The sequence below is a fragment of the Thamnophis sirtalis genome, unplaced genomic scaffold (assembly GCF_051295495.1).
Source record: "Thamnophis sirtalis isolate CommonGarterSnake01/CBP01778 unplaced genomic scaffold, rThaSir2_p1.2 scaffold_13, whole genome shotgun sequence".
In the NCBI taxonomy this organism is placed as follows: Eukaryota; Metazoa; Chordata; class Lepidosauria; order Squamata; family Natricidae; genus Thamnophis; species Thamnophis sirtalis.
The window spans coordinates 44,064,745-44,072,487 of NW_028261393.1; positions in this window are offsets into that span (position 1 = coordinate 44,064,745).

The window sequence follows — 7,743 nt, forward strand, 5'->3', positions numbered from 1 at the left end:
TCACCTCTTCAAAAATGAGCTACAATAGCCTCATGCACCAAACTGTGGCCCAGAAGATAATAAGATCCCAACTTGGAATGCTTCCCTAGCGTAGGAGTAATATAAATATGGGTGCATTCAATTTTCTCTCTGAGTAGCTGCTTTTAAACTGTAATTAAAACATGTTAATATATATATATGTATAAAATAGCAGTCCATGTGATCTTGCCCACTTGCCTCTGTTGCCAATACCAATTCCAAAATGTGATGCATGTAATAAACTATTTCCTGAATCATTTGCATTTTATTTGAATGTGCTGAATTCAGACAAGAATTCTCTCCGTGCTGGTAGCTTTGGAAGTCTTCCTAAATTCTCTTTTGCAGCTTAATAAATATGTATTTGTTCATTTGTTGTTGTTGTTTTCCATTTATTCAGCACCATCAGCTAAAGGGAAATTTTGCAGCCAGACTTTGCTTCATATTTCAGCATTAGGGTGACAAGAAGAACGTGGAGACGAACCTAAGGATTCTTTCAGATAATTTTGCTTTTCTTTAATGACGCTGCACTTAAAATCTGAATAGAAAGGTGATGGAAGGTTACAGCTTAACATTTCTCCTTAGACTAATTTTCTTCATCAACTCGTCTACCCCAAATGCCGCTTTTTCCTTAATAGAAAAAAGTTGTATGGTTTACGCATTTTAAAAAAATGTTGTTAGTGGCAAAGTCATGTCTGACCCATCGTGGCCCCATGGAAAACATTCATCCAGGCCTTCCTGTCCTCTACCATCCTCTGGAGTCCATTTAAGCTCATGCCAACTGCTTCAGTGACTCCATCCATCCACCTCCTTCTCTGTCATCCCCTTCTTTTGCCCTCCATCTTTCCCAGCATTAGGCTCTTCTCCAGTGAGTCCTTCCTTCTCATTTGGTGGCCAAAGTATTTCATCTTCAGGATCTGACCTTCTAAACAGCAGTCAAGGTTAATTTCCTCTAGGACTGACTGGTTGGATTGCCTTGCAGTCCAAGGGACTCGCAGGGGTCTTCTCCAACACCATAGTTCAAAGGCCTCCATTCTTTGGCGCTCAGCCTTCCTTATGGTCCCACTTTCACAGCCATCCATTGCAACTGGGAAAGCCATAGCCTTGACTATAGGCACTTTTGTTGGCAGGGTGGTGCCTCTGCTTTTTAGCATGTTGTCCTGATTTGCCATAGCTTTCCTCTCCAGGAGCAAGCTATTTTGTTAATTTTTAATACATTTATTTATTTAATTAATTAATTTTAAAAAATAGATTTGCACAAAAGGTCAAAGCAGTGTTTCTCTTAGACAAATCTTCATGTGAAGCATCCCTTAGAAACTGTTATGTGAAGCAACCTGTCCCCTTTATTTGGAGGTTGCTTCATTTCACCATATTTTGAAGCTCCATCTGGCAATTCCAATAACTTAAACATGATTCTTGCATGCTCTGTTTTTACACTTAATCATATTACAAACCAGTTTTTTTTTGGTCAAATCCATTGCTGAAATGAAGATATATTACATTTATGGGATTCCAACAATCTATTAAGGAAATTATCAGTAAAAACCACACTTCGGCGGTTCGAATCCCTAGCGCTATGTAACGGAGTGAGCTCCCGTTACTTGTCCCAGCTTCTTCCAACCTAGTAGTTCGAAAGCACGTAAAAATGCAAGTAGAAAAATAGGAATCACCTTTGGTGGGAAGGTAACAGTATTCCATGCGCCTTCAGCATTTAGCCATGCTGGCCACATGACCACGGAGACATCTTCGGACAGCGCTGGCTCTTCGGCTTTGAAACGGAGATGAGCACCGCCCCCTAGAGTTGTGAGCGACTAGCACATATGTGCGAGGGGAATCTTTACCTTTACCTTATATATATATTAAATGAGACCTGGAGATTTGTAATCCATTTCCTGAACGGGGCTCATCTCTTGCACTCTCCACCCAGACTCATGCTCTTCATGTGAAGATTGCACATGTACGGTACTCCTTCCGCACATGTACTTCTGAGCTCCTTAATTGCTTCCAGTCTGCATCTAATTTCTGCACCGCTGTCTTCTGTGCATACTGAATTACAGACTCCTGAATTAAAATGCCGTGTCACTCCCCACCCCTACCCCTTGCCTGTCCATCGCAATTAATTAGCTAGTTAGAAACAACTGTTGTTCGTCTCCTGGATGGGCTTGGAGAATTCCCCTATCCTATCCCCCTGTTCTTCCGTGCCGAGAATCTACCAGGCCCTTTCCTTAGCTGTGAACTTCATTTGCAAAGAGAAAACAATGGGAAATCCCTACAGAGATTGATTGCAAGACAACCAAGGCCTATGCGGGAGCAGGCAGCCGTTCAGAAACCTGGATCCACACTCACCCCACTGTAAAGAGAATAACAAAACATTTCTGCCACTTGTGCACTGCCGGTTAATTGCACTCTGGATACCTGATTTTATTTCCATGCCTTTTGATGCTCTTTAGGGACCTGCTGTGTCTGTCATGGACCTATTAAAATCTTAGAATGCCCCACAGCTTTACAGCCATCACTGTCTTTTCCCCTTCTGGGTCTCTTTTTAGCACGTTCTTAGTGACATGAGGAATGACATTTGTCAATAGCAATAGCACTTAGACTAGCGGTGAAATACAGCTGGTTCCAACATATTGGAGAACCGGTAGCGGGAAATTTTGAGTAGTTCAGAGAACCGGCAAATGCCACCTCTGGCTGGCCCCAGAGAGGGGAGGGAATGGGGATTTTGCAGCATCCTTCCCCCGCCACGCCCACCAAGCCACACCCACCATGCCACACCACGCCCCCACCAAGCCACGCCCACAGAACCGGTAGTAAAAAAAATTGAATTTCACCACTGACTTAAACTGATATACTGCTTCACGGTGCTTTATGGAATTGTGGAATTGTACAATTGTACAGAATTGTAGAATTGTACCAATAGAAGAGAATATTTGTAGCTCAGGGTTGAACTGCAGAATCCTTGCTTCTCTCTGAGCTTGGTGGTTTTCCTGAAGACAGTTCATCACCAAACTAGGTAACACCATCAGTGCAATGAAATGTCTACAACAAAACCACCAAGCTCAGAGAGCATCAAGGACTTTATAGGGTCGTTACATAAACAAATCATTCAATCATATAAATGAGTGGTGCAGTGGCCTAGAGGTGGAGCTCTCACCTCACAATCGGGAGGCCGTGAGTTCAATCCTAGGTAGAGGCAGATATTTTTCTCTCTCTGGGCACAATGAGAATTTATCTGCTGAACAAAACTCTGCATTGGCGACAGGAAAGGCATCTGGCCATTAAAACACTCTGCTAGCTCCATTCAGTTGCTCAGATTCCAACCTGCATTGAATTATGGGGTCTTTAAAAGATGATGTTTCTAGCTGCAAGATACCTTTATCTGCAGGCCTTTCACTTTTGTAAAACACACATAAGTCCATCCACAATCAGAAGGATAGATTTTATATCTAGAAAGCAATCGGATCTTTTTAGATTGAATCAGAGATCTGTTCCCTTTCCATGCATTCACCAAGTAGTGCCCCACTTCACTTTGGGGAAATTAAACAATGTTTGTGATTGTTGTTTAAATGCAGCTCTAACAAAAGGGGTACATATTTTGCAGAGCTAAATGTTGCTTTGCACAACCAGGAAGTCCTGGTAAAATATCCCTTTTTGCATGATTGCCCTTGATTTTGCATAATTCAAACAGCTTCTTTTTTTTCTTCTGCCAGAGATCAATAGTCAGCCAGAATATGAGCAGTTTGATCTAAATAATAAGTAGCATTATTATACATTCTGATGAGGGATTACTTTTTTTCCAGAAGAATGAGGTAGGAATTTCACAGTACAAAAATAGAGAGAAAATTACAGTACATTAGCTTTTTAAGAACATAGTATATTTATTTGATAGAATGTTCAATCACTGAGAATTCTGAGTTTGAGACATTGGAAAAAAACACTGTCTCTAAGGGAAGCATTGGAGATTGATATGATGTGTGATAATACGATGTAATTGTGCAAAGAATTTGTATCATCTGTATCATGCTACAATGCATACATCAGTAGTGGGATTCAAATAATTTAACCACGGGTTCTCTGCCCTAATGACCAGCTGGGTAGGTGGGGCTTGGTGGTCATGTGTCTGGGTGGGCATGGCCAACTCAATATCACTCACATCGATGGGCGCTTTGCCTTAGCTGTGACAATGTAATAAGGGTTAACCGGAGAGGCAGTTTCTGTAAGCAGGGCAATAAAGATGAAGCTAGAAAGAACACCAGAGTGTTTCCTTCCTGCCTTCCTTACAGGATTAGGCCTGAGAAGTGGAAAAAACCAAAATGAGATTTCTTCCAACAAACGGTTCTCCGAACTGCTTAGAAAGTTAACAATTGGTTCTCCCGAATAGGTGCGAACTGGCTGAATCCCAGCACTGGTAAAAGGGTCACTTCTTATGCCTTGCTTTATTGCATAATAACATTATCCCACCTAATATATATCCCATCACCATAAAATTAACTGAATCAGAATAGAATAGAGCTGGAAGGGATCTTGGAGGTCTTCTAGTCCAACCCACTGCTCAAGCAGGAGACCTTATACCATTTCATACAAGTGTCTGTCCAGACTCTTTTTAAAAAATCTCCAATGATGACGCATACACAATTTCTGAAGGCAAACTATTCTTCTGGTTAATTGTCTTCACTGTTGGGAAGTTTCTCCTTAATCCAGGTTGGTTCTCTGCTTGATTAGTTTCCATCCATTGTTTCTTGACCTGCCCTCAGGTGCTTTGGGAAATAAATTGACCTCCTCCTCTTTGTGGCAGCCACTCAGATACTGGAATATTGCTATCATGTCCACCCTAATCCTTCTTTTCTCTAGACTAGCCAAACTCAAATCCTGCAACAATTCTTCATATGTTTTGGTCTCCAGGCCTTTAAATGTCTTAGTTGCTCTTCTTTGCACTTTTTCCAATGTCTCAACATCTTTTTTGTATTGTGGTGACTAAAACTGGATATAGTATTCTGACGACACTCTTATTGACCATACTCAAAATAGCAACAGCAACAGCATTTAGACATACGGTGCTTTCCAGCATTCTTTAAGCAGCTTAGAGAGTCAGCATCTTGCCCCCAAACAATCTGGGACCTCATTTTACCAACCTTGGAAGGATGGAAGGCTGAGTCAACCTTGAGCTGGTCAGGATTGAATTGCTGGCAACTGGCAAAGTTAGCTTGCAATACTGCATTCTAACCACCGCACCACCACTGCATGTAATAGCATATTATAAAGGTAGACCTTGATTTACAAACATTTGTTAGGTTCAAAGTTACAACAGCACTGAAAAGTGACTTATGATCAGTCCTTGCACTTACAACTGCAGTAGCAACCTCAAGGTGATGTGATCAAAATTTGGTACTTGGCAACTGACATGTATTTACGATAGTTGCAGCATCCTGGGTGTGTATATGTGTGTGTATGTGTGTCAAGGGATGACCATTTGGGTCTTTCCCAAATGGCTTCTGACAAGCATAGGTAAAGCCAGATTTCTTTAATGACTGTGTGATTTACAGAACAGTGGAATCTAGCCAACCTGGGTTGAAATCAATTTAGACTAATATTGAAGTTAGCTTGGCTCTGGGCACCGCTATGTCAAGTAGCAAGTTTTATGACAGCTTTATTTAGTTGGTTGAACAGAACGGGGGGAGGGGAGAATTAGAAAAAAAAAGGATCCAATCTGGATCGGTCACTGGGATCAGAGGTTTCATCTTTTGAGCTTTCTGACTTGTGCTGGAGTTCGTCCTCAGGGAACTGTGTGTGTTCCCAGAGAGAAGTTCCTGAGGATAGAAATAGCACTTACATACCGCTTCACGGTGCTTTACAGCCCTCTCTAAGTTTACAGAGTCAGACTATTTGCCCCGACAACCTGAGTCCTCATTTTACCCACCTCGGAAGGACGGAAGGCTGAGTCAACCTTGAGCCTGGTGAGATTCAAACTGCCAAATTGCAGGCAGCCAGCAGTCAGGCGAAGTAGCCTGCAGTACTGCATTCTAACCACTGTGCCACCAAGGTGGGCTCCATCATGAGTCCAAAAGCTCAGAAGACAAAGCCTCTGGCCCCAAATTAGATCCTGCAACATTATCCTGGGACACATTTGTCAAAGATCTACTCTCCCCAGCATCTGAGGGCAAAATGAGAAGCAGTGGGCAGAACCCCATCAAAAGGCAATCCAATCTGGAAATAAAGAGGAATTTCCTAACAGTAAGAACAATTAACAGCTAGCCTCCTGGATTTGTGGGTACTCCACCACTAGAAGTTTTCAAGAAAAGATTGAACAACCATTTGTCTAGGACAGGGGTTGGCATCCCATGGCTCTGGAGCCGCATGTGGCTCTTTCATCCCTCTGCTGCAGCTCCCTGTCGCCAGTCAGTGCCACAATTTTGAGACAAGCTTCCAGTTTGGGGGGGAGCACAGTGCACCAGGAAGAGACTCTATGGCAAGGAGCAAGTTTTCTGGTTGGCTTTCCAAATGACAGGGCTTTCAGTTAGGACAGGTAGAGGAAAAAGGATGCTGCACTAGGAGACTCTATGGTGGGGGAACCGGACTTCCGGTCTGCTCCAGAATTGAATGTGGGGGGAGGCTTCTGCTCTTTGAGTGTTGAAGGTTGCTGCCCCCAAGTTAGGAGGTATGAGGACTCCTGCCTTGGACACAAATATTTTAAAAAAGACAGGATAAAATATTTCCCCTAAAAGAGAAATAAAAAAAAACTTAAGGGAGACACAGGTTGGACTAGAAGACCTCCATGATCACTTCCAGCCCTGTGATTCAACCCCCTACACACACAGACACACACACACACTAAATAAAGCTTAGCACTTCTGTTTCCATAAAGCAGTACCACCTTTTACCATCAACATCCATACATAATCTGTAACCCTCTCATTCATAAGTCTCAAGTAATGGTGACTGGCAGCTCCTCAATGCATCCCCTCCACCCTTTTCTAATGCCCAACCTGAAATGTGTGACAGTTATCAAATACAGCCGTTCCTCCCTCTTAGCTTCCAACTGAACTGCAACATTAGATAGGCTGGAAACAAAGCAATTATCTGGAGGCCAGGAGGTGATTTGGCAGTGAAAGATTTGACGGGTGGAACTGGCTAAGAACAGAGGAGGAGGAGGACAAGAGCAGATTCATTCATTGGGTGTTTAGGATGCTTTTTGTCCCTTCAGTAGGGTGTGGGTGTCAACGCCTAGATCGTTCTGTTCTTTTTTGGGGGGAGAGACAATTGAAAGGTGAGAAAACAAGGCCAGGACCGATGCCAATCTGGGCATCTTATTTCATCCACTTGAAGAAATGATATTATTTTTTTTAAAGCTGTGTCTCAAATCTTTAATGATACTTCATTGAGATGCGCAACTAAAACTTTTAGTTTATTTATTTAGGGTGTGACCTCAATCCAGTTGACTTTGTTTCTAGGCATATCTGGCATCATAATGACTATTTTATTTATTTTATTAATCAAAATGCACAGGTACAGTATATGTGGTACCTTCCTCAATAGTGGTAATGGTGAGAGGGATCTTGGAGTGGACAATCGCTTAAATATCAGCCAGCAGTGTGCTGCAGCTGCCAAAAAAGCCAACACAGTTCTAGGCTGCATAGAATCAAGATCACGTGAAGTGTTAATACCACTTTATAATGCCTTGGTAAAGCCACACTTGGAATACTGCATCCAGTTTTGGTTTCCACAATGTAA